Source organism: Garra rufa, chromosome 17 (genome assembly GCF_049309525.1).
Source record: "Garra rufa chromosome 17, GarRuf1.0, whole genome shotgun sequence".
Lineage (NCBI taxonomy): Eukaryota > Metazoa > Chordata > Actinopteri > Cypriniformes > Cyprinidae > Garra > Garra rufa.
The window spans coordinates 10,904,209-10,920,006 of NC_133377.1; the positions used below are offsets into that span (position 1 = coordinate 10,904,209).

Below are 15,798 nucleotides of genomic sequence, written 5' to 3' on the forward strand. Positions count from 1 at the left end.
CATTTTTTCCTTCAACTTCAAAATCATCCTGTATCGCTGCAGAAGTGCCAACAAAGTGAACGTGCAAAGAAGGTCAAACACCCTTTACCAAAAAAGGTAAAACAGCGATGTAGGTTGATTTCAAAGTTAGAGGGAAAAATGAAAGGGGAGTTTTCACAGAGCTAAACAAGATGAGCATTTGCGGTTAAAAAGTATATAAATTGTGATTTTTTTTTTTTTTTTTTTTTTTTTTTTTTTTGTGGAAAATAACCGATCGTTTCGCTAGATAAGACCCTTCTTCCTCTGCAGGGATCGTTTTTATCCCTTTGAAGCTGCATTTAAACTGGAAGTTCAAACTCGGGGCACCATAGAAGTCCATTATATGGAGATAAATCCTGAAATCCAAAAAACAATTTCTTTACGACTGAAGAAAGAAAGACATGTACATCTTGAATGACAAAGAGGTGAGTACATTATCTGCTAATTTTTGCTCTGGAAGTGAACTACTCCTTTAAAGCGAAAGAAAATATTATTTCTTCTGCTGTCTTTGTGCTTAATATTAATAAAACGTAAAAATACAAAGAAAAATCACTCACTACTCTTGAATGAAGGACTTTTGTAGTTTTAATAGGAAACAAAGCTTGTTTAATTCTTACAGAGAAGACGCTGTTTTATTTTACATTCAAATAATTGCATTCAATTTCTGTAGTAGGCTGTTAGACTACTTTGCACTTGCATTAAAGTATTCAGTATTTCCAAAAAGAGCACTGTATTTTTTATTTTTTCATCTTTTTTTCTGTTGTATTGCTTATCTATTATTGTTGTATCTTAAATTAATCACTGATATGAAGTTTTGGACCCAGTCATAATCATGTTAAATAATCGTGATCGAGCAGCCCTAATTTATACTGCACTATTTGTGCTACATTTATATGGTAGAAAAACAATTGAGTGTTAATGTCAAATTCAGGTACAAAATTGTAAGGCCTGCATCACATTATTTGTGTGATCTCTTCAGGGAGATTTAGTATTTATGGTGTGGCCAAATGAACAGACTTCCCAGACTCCCTTCCCCTCTCCTCTGAGTGGATTCTGGGTCACTAACTGAACACAGACGTTATCATGATGGAAGAGTCCAGCTCACACCCTGCATCACTTTTAAAGGTGCGCAAAGTGTAAATTATTGTATAAAGTGTTTTTGGATCAGATTGCATGTTAGGCTTGCAAAACCTATATTTGCATAATGCGTGTCAGTGAAATATTTATTACTAAAGTAAATGAGATTCTTTTCAATTCAGACTCAGTTCAAAAGCTTATTTTATGTCTTTTATATCACATTTACAAGCGAAATAGTATATTCAGTGTTCAGATTTGTAGGGCAATGCCAAAATTATTTCTAGTTAATTTTACTGAGCATTTTGGGTATTTGTTTCATGTTCGCAAACAATGGTTTGCCCCCATCTTTGTCTTCGCCTTCATTTTTATTTTTTCATGCGGCTGATGGTCCAGCTGCATTTCTCAGACAGGAAACCCTCTGACATCAGCATAGGGTTTGCGTGTTGTTTGAAAACTCACAGCTGCAGACAGGGAATGTCCCAGTAAAACAAAAAAACTACATCCCAAAAAAATATCGGCTATGACTAGATCATACATTCTGGCTTTCTTGTTGTTGCTTAAACTGCTACAAAACTTTGTTAACCAGACTGTGATAGTGCAGGTGTATGAATGTTAATTTATTGGGTTGTGATATCTTCTTGCAGACCAGTATAGATTGCGGACTGAAGTGTGTGTGTTTCATTGATATTTGCGGGACAGGATGAGGGATTTCCTGTGTTGTGATCCCCTTCCCTGCTCTGCCAAATTTGGGCAGTCCTGACCTTTCGGAGTTCTGTGAGAATTCATATTCCTACATTCAGACAGACCTCCAGACCAGACCGCTGGTGGTCTCCTAGGGGTTTACAGGAAGGCCACATTGTCCAGCTTCTTGTGAAAGACTTTATCCCAGAGGATTGTGGAGGGTTTTTTATGTGAAATTTATTTATTTTTTGGTCCTATGCAATCCATTTTGTCCCTAAATTCAGGGGTTTCCTATTTTTCTGGATTCAATTTAAATGTCATCATAGGATATATTAGATATAGTTAGTTATAAATATAGTTTTAATAATATATTTTATAATACATTGATAATAGAAAATGGAAATAAAATTCATAACTTGTAATCAAATGAAAATTCGGAGAAATTCTACGTTATACTTTAAATCCAGTTTTAATGACCGACAGTGTTAAGACAAGACATTTTTTTTTTTTAATTTAAAGGTTGTATCAGCGATTCTAGGCTGAAACATAAAGTGTTTAACCAGTTGGAACACTGTTTGTTTTTCTGTGGAATGGTTGGTAGCACCGATTGTTTTTTTTTGGCATATCTCGGACCCTAGGCTGACCAGAAAGACGCGTTTTTTTTTTTTACAGCCAATTTATGGGGCAGGCAGCGAGCGGATCGTGAAGAAAGGTCAGCTGAAATTGACACTTTATGTTTCAGGCTTGAAATCGCTGATACAACCTTTAAGGCCTGGAAATCCCTTGAAAATAGCAATATTTTTGAAGAGGTATTTGAAAAGGGCTGTTAATCGTGAAACATTTTGATTTGGATTGGAACCTCACAAATCATGAATCTTTTGATCAGGTCGGGACTTCAGAGCGTGGATCGCAAATCATTTGATTTAGATCAGGACTTTGGTGCGGGTTCACAAATGATTTGCTTCAGATCAGGATTTTTTTATTAAACAGTACAAAACATCAAACCATTAAGGCAGTAAAGAACAAAAAAATTAATAAATACAGGGTTTCCGCGGGGTCTTAAAAAGTCTAAAATTGAAAAATCTAAGTTTTAGGCTTTAAAAAGTCTTAAATTTGCTGTTCTAGGTCTTAAATAATTTTACACAGGTCTTATTTTTCCGATGTCCATTAGTATCTGCTGATATGAAAAGTTCACTGTATATCGTAGTAATAAATTTAATTTATGACATCCATGAAATTTTGTTTACTTTTTACATTAAACACACGAAATATTACATATTTGCATGTAATATAATGTGTATTTCCATTATAGGTTTAGGTCTTAAATTTCATATAAGGTGGTATTAAAAAGGTCTTAAAGTCTTAAATTTCACTTGGTCATATCTGCAGGAACCCAAATACTACTTTAGTAGTAATACTTTGCATGTGCTTCCACTTTTTAGGTATATTTTTATTTTCTATTTCTCTTTTTTTTTTTTTTTTTTAGAACTAGAAGGCATTGTTTGATAAGTGAGATCTCTGATTGAAGTTGTGCTTAAAGTAGTTCTTAAAGTCTTTCAAAGTCCTGGAATTTCTTTTTACATTACCTTAGACCCGAATGCTGCCCATGTTGTATGCATCACAGAAATCACAGGGCCCTGGATATTTTAATTTTATTTTTTATTTATGAGTGAAATTACCGACTAAAATGTTTGTTGGTAAAGCGTTTTATAGTTGCATTAAATTTAATTGACACATTGAAAACGATGAAATAATTCTAATTAAAAAAAGCATGTGGATATTGATCCACTTGAGCTGAAAGCCATGAAAACCAGTGAACCACTTTGCTAGCGGTTTAATTATCTCACTTCAACACATCCTAGGCTGTGCATGAGATTAATCTCCTAATATTGTTTTCATTAAATACAATTATATGCCATGTCAGCCTAAATAAAATAGACTTGAATGAATGCGCAATGAAAAAAAATGCTGTGTACATCATTTTCAGTCAAAATGAATACTAAAACATGAAAATGGTATAAAATGAACACTAATTTCTTAATTTCAAAAAGAAGGTTTACAGCAGATGTTTGCAGCGTGTTACCTGCAGTTCTTAACTTGTTGATTGCTTAAATAACGTATCTTTTCATAAGAAAACCACTCGTCTATCTCATACACATGTTGTTCTGCTCAAAGGCACCTGGAGGTTGTTGGCCTCTTCCTGTTTTCCTGTAAGTGGGCCTATTCAAAGTCTTCAGAGCGTTTAAAAACGGTTAGCAGGGAGACCCATGAGGTACATCTGAATGAGTCCATTTCCTTGCAGCACGAAAATACCAGCAGCAATATCTGGAGGAAAAAAACAGTTCTGAGTTAATGCACCTCAAATCTTCTGAAGTACTTCGTGCTTCTTCAAGTAAAATATCAGGATTCTACTAGAATCACTAGATTACAGATTTCTATTGAATTGAGCCAAAAGAGCTCATATTGAAAATAAATGGCACCATGTTATGTCTGTTAAATGACAGGCCAATGCACAGCTTGGTTTTAGAGGTCAAAGGCCAATTTAAGCCAGTTCAATCAGACTGAGGCGTGTGATCTTGAAGCTGACATGATGAAATGCAAACCAATATTCCTGAGACTAATGGAGGAGGGCTGTGTGTGATGTATATCACTATGTAATGGCTGTAAGTGAAGGGGCCTCCTGCTTTCATGGCACCACAGTCATGACGACCCAGCTACTCGCACGTAGCTGGACAAATTCCTGCCATGGTGATCCATGCGTCTGAGATTATTGGAGACCAACTGCACTATCCCTGTGGGAAGCACATAGCTGTGTTCGTAGACATCGAGGTGCAGATTTGTCCCTGAGGGCCCATCAGCTGCTGCCGCACAAGTACACAATATTCCCTCCAAATCTCATTTGTTTATCACCATGGATGGAGCTTATGAAGATATGAAGAGCTCCATGGATATGAGATGACTTCATGTCTTTAGTAAAATCCACAATGCTGTACATTAGCAGTCAGACGATATTTAGACAGTAGGGTGAGTGATACATTGGCAGGTTGGGTTGTCATGTTAGGGCCCTAAGAAATCCAATTGGTTTGATGTTTTAAAGGGATAGTTCACCCAAAAATGAAGATTTACTAACCCTCAAGCCATCCTAGGTGTATATGACTTTCTTCTTTCAGACGAATACAATCGGAGTTGTGTTAGAAAATGTCCTGGCTCTTCCAAACTTTATAGTGGCAGTGAGATTTTGAAATCCAATAAAGTGCGTCCATCCATCATAAAAAGTGCTCCACTCAGTTCTGGTGGTTATTAAAGGCCTTCTGAAGAGAATCGATGCATTTGTGTAAGAAAAATATCTATATTTACAACTTTAAATTAGCCTTAATCTCCTGCTTCCGCTAACTGATGTATTTGTGTTCGCGAGAGAGTGGCTTTCCAGTGGATGACGTGATCCAAAAATTGTTTAATCGGTTGAATTAATAAAACTAACAATTAATAAAAGTGAAACCAAGAATAGTATTTATTTATTTATTTTCAGAAATTGTTTACATTTTTTCTGGATATTGGTTTTGAATTAATGCTAATTTATCAAAAATGGTTGCAGTTAAATTGTAAAAAAGTAAATGTATAATCCTCCAATGATTTAATTAATCAAAATGTAATCTAATGAAAAATGTAATTCATTCATTTTTTGCTAAGCAATTGTCACGAATTGGTCGTCCTTGCACTACACATCATGGACTTCATTCCCCACAAGCCACTGCACTAATCACTGCATTCACCTGCTCCTTGTTTCTCACTGCACTGATTACCGCTCACACCTGCACCTCATTTCTAGGACTGCATTTAAGCCACTCTCACTCAGCTTCTTCGCGAAGTCTTGTATTGCCCCGGCTACATTCTGAGCGTTTCTTTCCCGTGTTTGATTTCCCGTGTTTTTGATTCTTGGACTCCCTCTTGTGTATGATTCTCGCTGCCAGCCCCGACCTTTCTGCCTGTGTTTGACTACGATTTCTGCCTGCCCCTGTGTGTTTGTCCGTACCAATAAAATGCTGCAAATGGATCCGCTTGTCTCAGACCGTCCTTATTTTTTTTACATTAAAAGTGGTGTGATTATTACTTAAAAAAAAAACACAGTTTTAATAAACTATTATTATTAATGTTAATATTACTTTGAGATAAGGCTTGAAAATATATGTATTTATTATTTTGTATTTATTTATTTATTTTTAAATGAAGGCACAGTTTACAAAGTTGTCTTAAACATATCATTTATCCTCAGAGTTAATATATATGAAAAATGCCAAAAAAGTAAATACAATACATATTAAAAATGACTAAAAGAGTATCACAAGTAGACACATTTTTTAAGATTTTAAGTTTTTTTTTTTAGCTCTTAACTTTTGTCATTAGTATATTGTCAGTCTGTCTAAATTGTAATATTTCCTAATACTTTTATTGAAATTGATTCATTGAGTAAAATAATTAAATAATTGCAAAATATTACCTAGCTCTGCTTTGAGAAGGTCATTAATAGCAATATATTTCTGTCATTTTTTTTTTTTTTTATAATTCATTTTCTCAGTCTTTTTCAAATAATTTAATTTTGGCGAGTCACAAAGACCTTTGAGTTTCTGTTTATATCTGATAATATTTTTTCAAATAAAATAGTGAAATGCTTGTGAAATTACTATCAGATCAACTCAAGAAGGTAGAGTTGATGGCAAATGGTGAAAACACCGCAAGCATCATGCATACTTGAGTATGTTTAGTAGATAAAATTCTGCTAATCGTTAACACAAAGACCGAACCAGCAGACTTCATGTTTCAGTAGTTGTTATCTGTTTAAAATTCAATGACATTAGTCCATATCATGATTTGGTCAAGTGTGCAGTCCTACTTTTCATTTATCCACCTAAATTCAGCCAAATTCCATGACATTGTATTATAATGCAAATACGGGATTCCATTTGCGTTTTCTGCATCGTGGACCAAACCACAGTAGCTGACACCAATACAACTGACATTGATACTAATACTAATACAAATGAACACAGTTATTGACACTTCAATAAGTTAGCTTGTGCGTTTCTGTTCTGATCTCATGTTTCCTGGTTAACTTCATTGTACTTTCCACCACAACATCTTTATGATCCCATTTTTCCAGATCAACAGCCCAATGAATCCATAATTAATTACAGATTTTCCATCGCTCAGGATAGTGGTTGGTCTTTCAAACAAAGATCACTAAGCTAAACTGAGTTGGAAACAAACCCCCAACCACTGTTATCTCATATCCAGTGGCCCAGTCCGGTCAGAGCTAAATGCATCAGAAAAACAGCTGCCGGGCCTATTTATAACATGCAGGTGACACGCAGCACGCGGGCCAGTCACATCAACACTCTGAGCTGTTTGTGAGATACTGTTAGCCTGGATTGCATGTCTACAGATTCAGACCTCAGGCTTGTCTCTTTGACACATTTCTAGTGTCACTTAAGTGGTGCTTTTACAGGGACATTGTACTTCTGTTTTTGCAGAAAGGCACTGGGGAAGTGGTTTTATGGTTTGCATGATAGTTCCCAAGTCTTCCAGGAAAACCAAATAAAAGTTTGCACAAAGAAAAAGAATTTAAGTTGTTATTGACTTAAAATCTTCTACTCCACCACCGCTCTAATTCTACATCCATTGGCTTTGTTGTGAACCGTTTGCAGGAAAGTTGTGAAATTTGGCACAGTGATAGAGGACAGTCTCAACATCAACCATAGCAAATTTGGAGTCTCTTACTCAAACTCTCTAGCACCATCACTTTTTTTTGTAAGGCACAAAATCAAAATTAATTTTTCTCTGAATCCTTGGGTCATGCCGAGTCGAATGAACACCAAAATTAAAAAATCATAAGGTTTAGGTTTTTTTTTTTCTATTTTGAATAGTTCATAAAACCTATGTTTTTAAACTCATCCTAGATGGTTTGTCTGATTTTCACCAAAATTGGCTTTGATTATGCTGGCAAGATTATGTAATTCAAGTTGATTCTACCAACCGTTCTCGAATAACAAATTTGCTATGGTTGATGTTGAGACTGTCCTCTATCGCTGTGCCAAATTTTACAACTTTCCTGCAAACGGTTCACAACAATGGCCATGGATACAAGAGGTGCTTGGCCCTTAATTAGAATAAGAGTGGTGGGGGAGTAGAAGATTTTAAGTCAATAACTTAAATTCTTGTTCCTCGTGCAAACTTTCATTTGGCTTTCCTAAAAGACTTGGGAACTAGCATGCAAACCATAAAACCACTTCCACAGTGCCTTTCTGCAAAAACAGACAAACAATGTCCCTGTAAAAGCACCACTTAAGTGCACAAAAAATAAGGTAAAACCTGGCATGTTTGCATTGCTGGAATCAGCAAGGATTCCGGAGTCAAAAAGGTGATTAAGAAAATAAGTCAACCACACCCAAAATTATGGCTTAAAGCTGGCTCGAAACTTCTCAGGATTCTTCAGGGCATTGTGCTGATGGCCCATACCGAGTTTCGTAACGATACGTCAATGCATTCGTAAAATATATCATTTTACAACAAAATACAAAATGGTTCAACTTGGCATGATGCACCAATTATGCTGGCAAACAGTTATGGAATTCAAGTTGATTATACCAACCATTCTCGAATAACGTGCCAACGAATTTTACGAAAAGCACGCAAAAATAGATGTGAGACTATATCTCTGCAATGGTTTGGCGTATTGAGACCAAACTTGGTGTGTGAGATAACAAGCATGACCTGAGGCTACCTGCAGTGTTTCAGTGCAGTGCCACCTAGTGGTCAGGAGATAGGAAAAATAGATATTTTTGCTTAACTTCTTAATGGTTTGGCCAAAAATAACAAAACTGGTCTCTTTAGATTTGGTTCACCATGCCGAGTCGAACCATTTTGTATTTTGTTGTAAAATGCTGTATTTTACGAACGCATTGACGTATCGTTACAAAACTCTGTATGGGTCGTCAGCACAATGCCCGGAAGAAGCCTGTGAAGTTTCGAGCCAGCTTTAAGCCATAAATTTTGGTGTGGTTGACTTATTTTCACAGTAGTCACCTTTTTTGACTCCTGAATCCTTGCCGAGTCCAGCGATACCAAACATGCCAGGTTTTACCTTATTTTTTTTTGTGCAACGTTGCATTTTAGTGATTAAAAACATTTTGCCAATATCTTAGAAACCGTAACTCTGATCGACACAAAACCACTGTAGGAAATTCAGAAACATACCGGCTAAACACTAATGCCCAATTGCCAAAATTTTGATAGTAAGTGGCAAAAAAAAAATGCAACCAAAGTCAGCTATCAGTCATTTTTCTATTACTATAACTCCAAAACAAAATTAGATATTTTCACCAAATTTGACACACATATGTATGAGCACACTCTAAGGACACATAAAAAATTTGGTGGGATTGTGCCTCTTGGTGCCTCTTAATAAATTGAATGAAACCTTAAAAAAAATGCACATTATTTTTGTTGTATTTATTTTTAATTTTTTTAAACAGATCAATTGAGCACACCTGACTTTGTAATTGCAATTTCCCAACTTGTAAATGCAAATTTCCCAAGGAGGAACGCACTAAAAAAAAAAAAAAAAAAAAACGAAACCAAAATTTAAGTTTTCGTTTAGTCAAAAGCCGAAAATTAATTTGTCAGTTGATCTCGTTATACTGTTCAGGGTGTCGTGTTCTCAGGAGGTAAATTAAATGTCATAGTGAAGTTCTTCAGCAACAAGCTGCCTCTTGATATTTCAGCCAAACAGATTTTACATATTGCTATTTTTTTCAACATGCTGATGAGTTGGCACTGCTATGGCATGTTTATTTCTTGTGCTTTATTCACATTGCATGCACAAAATAGATGTGGACACAGTGACAACGCATCACCAAAGAAACTCTTAATTAAAAGTTACTGGTTCAGTTAATAGTTGCAGACCCTTCAAAACTATTTCTTCTGAAATCAAAAAATATATGTGTTTGTGTTGTTATTGTTATTGTTGTTGCTTTTAAACTAGAGTTTTTGGTTGTCAAAATGCCAGTGCATTGCTATTATTTAAGTTAAGTTGTTAAATATTTCTCATTTATCCAAATGAATATCTTTAGTGTCCATATATTGCAAAAAATGCATCAGATCTGACCTTGCCTAATTAAACAGGACTTGTGTAAAACCAACTGGTTGATTTTAAAATATCTAAAATTTCTGGTCACTCAAGTAGACTCCGTTTCCGACCTTTGTCACAATCCCTACTTTTTTTCTGAAAATTGCGTGATACAGAAATGTGAGATATAAACTTGCAGTTGTGAGTTATAAAGTCAGAATTGTGAGTTTATATCCTGCAATTTTGACTGTTTCTCAGAATTGCAACTTTTTTTCAGAATTATGATACAAACTCAAAATTCTTACTTTTTTTCTCAGAATTGCAACTTTTTTCCCACAATTGCAATTTTCTCAGAATTATGTGATGCAAACTCAGAAATCTGACTTTTTCTCAAAATTTTGTCTGTTTTTTCAGAATTGCGTTATACAAAAATTTGTAACTTTTTTTCTTAAATTTGTGAGATATAAACTCAACTTTTTTCACAGAATCGTGTGATACAAACTTACAATTCTGACTTTATTTCTCAGAACTGCAACTTTTTTCTCAGAATTGCATGATACAAACTCACAATTATAACCTTTTTTTTTCAAAATTGCAACTTTTTTTCTTAGAATTGATACAAACTCACAATTATGACTTTATTTATCAGATTTGCAACTTTTTTCCCAAAATTGCAACTTTTTTCTCAGATTTTTCTCAGATTTCTGCAATTTTTTTTTCTTGGAATTGTAACTTTTTTCTCAGAATTGCAACTTTTTTTCCCAAAATTGCAACTTTTTTCTCAGAATTTTGTTACAAACTCACATTTGCGACTCTTTTTTTCAAAATTGCAACTTTTTCTCAGAACTGCAATTTTTTTTTCTTGGAATTGTAACTTTTTTTCTCAGAATTGCAACTTTTTTTCACAAAATTGCAACTTTTTTCTCAGAATTTTGTTACAAACTCACAAGTCTAACTTTTTTTCTCAGAATTGCAACCTTTTTTTCTTAGAATTGCGATACAAACTCAAAATTCTGCCTTTTTTGTAATTGCAACTTTTTTTGCAGAATTGCAATTTTTTCTCAGAATTGCGTGTTACAAACTCACAAGTCTAACTTTTTTCTCAGAATTGCAACTTTTTTTTCTCAGAATTGCAATTTTTTTTCTCTTGGAATTGTAACTTTTTTTTCCCAAAATTGCAACTTTTTTCTCAGAATTGTGTTACAAACTCACATTTGTGACTCTTTTTTTCAAAATTGCAACTTTTTTTCTCTCAGAATTGCAATTTGTTTTTTCTTGGAATTGTAACTTTTTTCTCAGAATTGCAACTTTTTTTCCCAAAATTGCAACTTTTTTCTCAGAATTGTGTTACAAACTCACAAGTCTAACTTTTTTTTATCGCAGAATTGCAATTTTTTTCTCAGAATTGCGTGTTACAAACTCACAAGTCTAACTTTTTTCTCAGAATTGCAACTTTTTTTCTCAGAATTGCGATACAAACTCAAAATTCTGCCTTTATTCTCAGAATTGCAACCTTTTTTTCTTAGAATTGCGATACAAACTCAAAATTCTGCCTTTTTTGTAATTGCAACTTTTTTTTCTCAGAATTGCAACTATAATTGTGTACTCACAAATCTGACTTTTTTTCTCAGAACTGTGAGATATAAACTAGCAATTGTGAGTTAGAAAGACATAATTGCGAGATAGAAACTTGCAGTTGCACAAAACAAACTTTAGATAAAAAGTCGCAATTACTTTAAAACAAAAACATTCAGTGATTGAAATGGGCTTCCATATGTTTCTCACATAGCCATGTACACATATATCCTTCAGAAAGTCTGCATGTCTACAACTTGACATTCAGAAGAGGCCATTTTTTGGCACCGTCCAGACACTTGGTGACTGAAAATAGCAACTCGACCTGCTCCAGGATGCTTCTGAGGGGCCAGCTTATGCAACATAGAAAATCATGGCGCCTGTTTGTGTAGAAGTGAATATCTAAATAGTCACCAACGTGACTGAGCACCATGTGTAAAGTGCCCTAGTGTATCTCTGATCCATTTCCAACCCATAACGCCTCTTGCAGGGACCTTTTCATCTTCAACAATTTCCTCTTTTGCCTTCAAACACAAGTGTAATTTCTCTCTTCTCTTTCCCGTCCCCGTTTTGCTGTGGATTATTTGTTAGTGCCGCCACACCCCAGATGCCCCACAGCAGCACTTACAATAGTCAGCACAAATATTTAAGCAGTATTTGTGGTCTTATGGGACTTGAGCTGGTAATTAGCCTTTGAAGACGATCGCAACACAGTCATGGTTACCCTCAGCGCTGAAGTTCATGCTAATGCTGTGGGTTTAGCTGTAAATCTCACGCTGGTGGTGCTGTTGTTACCTCGACAGCTATTGTTTACAGATCTTCACGAGTCTCTCTGTGTGTCTCTGTGACCCTTGTGTGCTGTTGACATAGCACAGAATCAACCAATTAACCTTACTCTGCATGAAGTAAACGAGTACAGCACCTCGGGGCCGGACCCCCGGTGGAGCTGGTGTCAGAAGTATTCTTCTCACTGTTTGTTTTACATGCTGCTCTTTGTTCAACAGCTCATTGCTCCACACTGATGTACCTCAAGGGATACTCTGAGGTACTAATATGCACCCTTTAGGGTTAAAGAAGGTACAAAGGTGTCCCTTTGAGAGTACTGTCCTGGTCCAGACTCTCACAGCTTTTTTGTTCCTCAGTGAAGTTCAAAGTTGGCTTATATTAACTAGTTTAAATGGGTCAATGTTGTTTGGTTGTTATTGTTTTGTGTTCTATTGCTCTACAAAACGAATGAAATGATTTGTTTGTGTAGGAGCAACCATTTAGGAAAAGTTTGTTTATTTTGAAGAAAAGAAACGGAAATTAGGTTAAGCTTCAGTATTAAAGTTTTAATTAATTACCAGCCACAAACTGCGGATTTGGATTGCAGTTAAAGGCCTAATACAACTTCCCAAATTAAGTCTTTATGTGTCTGATTTTTAAGTGTTTAATCAGTGCTGCATATGCAGACCTCATTATCTTTTACAACAATAATTCATTATTTACATTACATTTACAGTACTTAAATTTAGATTTTAACACTGTGACAAGGAATGTGACCGTCAGATTTTACATCACAAAATCAGGTTGAAAGGTGTTTTCCTTCTATTGACAAGAAAAAGCTTTGAACATCAAAATACGAGAGAACAAAATACACTGTAAAATGTTAAAGGTTTAAATGTAAAACTGTTAAGTGTAAACAAATATTATGTATTTAGGTATTTGGTGTTGAATGGCTGTTTGAAAACATGTAAATACTGTTTGACTTGTTTTCCCCTTCATGACAAGCCGGTGTCGGAAAACAATAGTTGTCCAGTGCTGTTTTTCCACTTTGGTCTGAACAGACAAATCAGATTGGAAAATCTGACCAAATTTGACCAATATATTGAGTTTGTACCATATCAGTTTATTTTTAGAAACTATATATAGAGAGGCAATACTGTTTATATTGATATACAGTTGATGTCAACTTTCAGAATCTGCAAAATGTGAATTATTTTACCAAAATTATTGTTTAGTACTGACCTGAATAAGATATTTCACGCAAAAGATGCGTACAATAATAGTTGAATTTATCAAAATGACCCTGTTCAAAAGTTTACATACACTTGATTCTTAATACCTTTTGATTTTGAAGATCAGGGTATATTTAACTTATTTTGTCTTCTGTGAAACATGCAATTATCTTCTGTAGCCTCTGTAGGGCAGTACTAAATGAAAAAAAATGGTATTTAGGGCAAAATAAGGAAAATGTACACATCTCCATTCTGTTCAAAAGTTTTCACCCCCGGCTCTTAATGCATCGTGTTTCCTTCTGAAGCATCAGTGAGTGTTTGAACCTTCTGTAATAGTTGTGCATGAGTCCCTCAGTTGTCCTCAGTGTGAAAAGATGGATCTCAAAAACATACAGTCATTGCTGGAAAGTGTTCAAATACACAAAAATGCTGGAAAACCAAAGAATTTGTGGGACCTAAAGGATTTTTCTGAAGAACAGCAGGCAGTTTAACTGTTCAGGACAAACAAGGGACTCGTGAACAACTATCACTAAACAGAAAAACACAGCTGTGGATCATTCAGGTAACAACACAGTGTTAAGAATCAAGGAGATGTAAACTTTTGATAATTTCAACTACTATGTTCTCTTGTGGACTATATGTAAACATATTTTATGTGAAATATCATATTCAGGTCAGTAAATAAACCCTCTTATTTTGCAGATTCTGAAAGGGGGTGTAAACTTTTGAAACTGTCTGAGAAATGGTTGAAATTAGTTGTTTGTTTGTTTGTTTGTTTGTTTCTTTCTTTCTTTCTTTCTTACTTACAAGAATTTAATGAAACCATTAAAATGGAATACAGAAAAGTATTGGAAAATAATTTGGTAAAAACAAAACTGTAAAACTCAAATAATTAGATAATAAAATAAGGCTTTTTTTTATTTAAAATAATAATAATTTAACCATTAAAACATTATTATTATTATTATTATGATTATTATTATTATTATTACTTGAATTTAATGAAATCATTAAAATTAAATGCAGAAAAGTAATGGAAAAGAATTTGGTAAAAAAACAAAACTGTAAAACAGGTTTTTTTATTTAAAATTTTTAATTTAACCATTAAAACATATTATTTATTATTATTATTATTATAATTTAATGAAACCATTAAAATCATAGAAAATAATTTGGTAAAAACAAAACTATAAAACACTTTTTTTTTTTTTTTTTGTGGTAATAAAAATAGATGTAAGTGAACAATATCCTTTGTAATGACTTAAAATACATCTATAATACCAGTGAGACAATAATAATTGGTTAAAAAAATAAAGAATCAAAACCAAGAAATCATGGTTTTCAATTGCACATAAATGTATTACAAACAGCCCTAATTGCTACAAATATACCCTGTGCTACTTAAGTGTTCCAGGGTCACATATATTGTACATCAAACCTACAACATTATGCTTTTAAACAAGGATAAAGTATCATCAGCATTCCTCCTTCAACCATGCTTCTAGTCCATATTGGGGTTGTTTACATCAAAGTCTTTCACGCAGCATACACACAGTGTTATAAATGTTACTCTCGTGCGATAACAATAGCATGCATGTTCATTACCTCAACAAACCACATTACCCAAACCCAAGTGTCACGTACTATAATTTTTCTTAAAAGCAGTGTGTGGTAAAAAATACACACTGAATAGCATGCCGTTTATATTTCATTCCAAACTATAATCAAAAAGCCACTCGGTGCTTTCATAAGAGCATTGTTTACAGACAGTGGCATCGTGACGCTAACAGAACGGACGAGAGACTCGCCTTCTGTCAACACTCAGTGAGTCTCTGCACCTTTAACAGCTGCAGACGGCACTGCTGAAGACACCCGTGCAGGTCCCTACAGTCGCAGACCAGCGGGGAGCGCTCAGTAAAACTCTAGAGCGCACGAGAGCAGCAGTCATACATCACAAACTCTCAGCGTTCGCCTGTGCGCCCGTCTGAGCCAGAATGGGCTGTAATCCATAAGGCTAAAAATATTACTTAGAGACATAGCCCGGGTAAGTAACTTTTAGATCTCAAATGCGTCATTTTAAAGTGCAGCTTGTTCAATCTTCAATGTTTAAAATTATTTTAATGATTGCATATAACCAAATTTTGCTTTTAAACTAGAGGTCGACCGATGTATCGGTTTTGCCGATTAATCGGCACCGATAGTTGATTGGCCGAACTATCGGTTATCGGCAAAAATCCTTGCCGATGGTTTTTCCGGGTTTCATTCTTTGCTGAAGCGGCTCACGCTCCGCTGTCATAGAGTATGAGAGGTTAAGCCCCAGACCAATGT

General features: G+C 34.8%; 1 protein-coding gene across 3 annotated transcripts in view; it reads left to right on the forward strand.

Moving 5' to 3' along the window:
* ptp4a3a (protein tyrosine phosphatase 4A3a) overlaps positions 1 to 15,798 on the forward strand; it is a 54,219-nt gene that overhangs the window by 18,370 nt on the left and 20,051 nt on the right. Inside the window, exon 1 of one of the 3 annotated variants that reach the window (XM_073821588.1) lies at positions 15,358 to 15,514. The exons of the other annotated variants lie outside the window; for them this stretch is intronic. The gene's annotated coding sequence lies outside the window, so the exon portion shown is untranslated. Of the gene's footprint in view, positions 1 to 15,357; positions 15,515 to 15,798 lie in introns of those variants that run through there. 3 annotated transcript variants of the gene reach the window in all.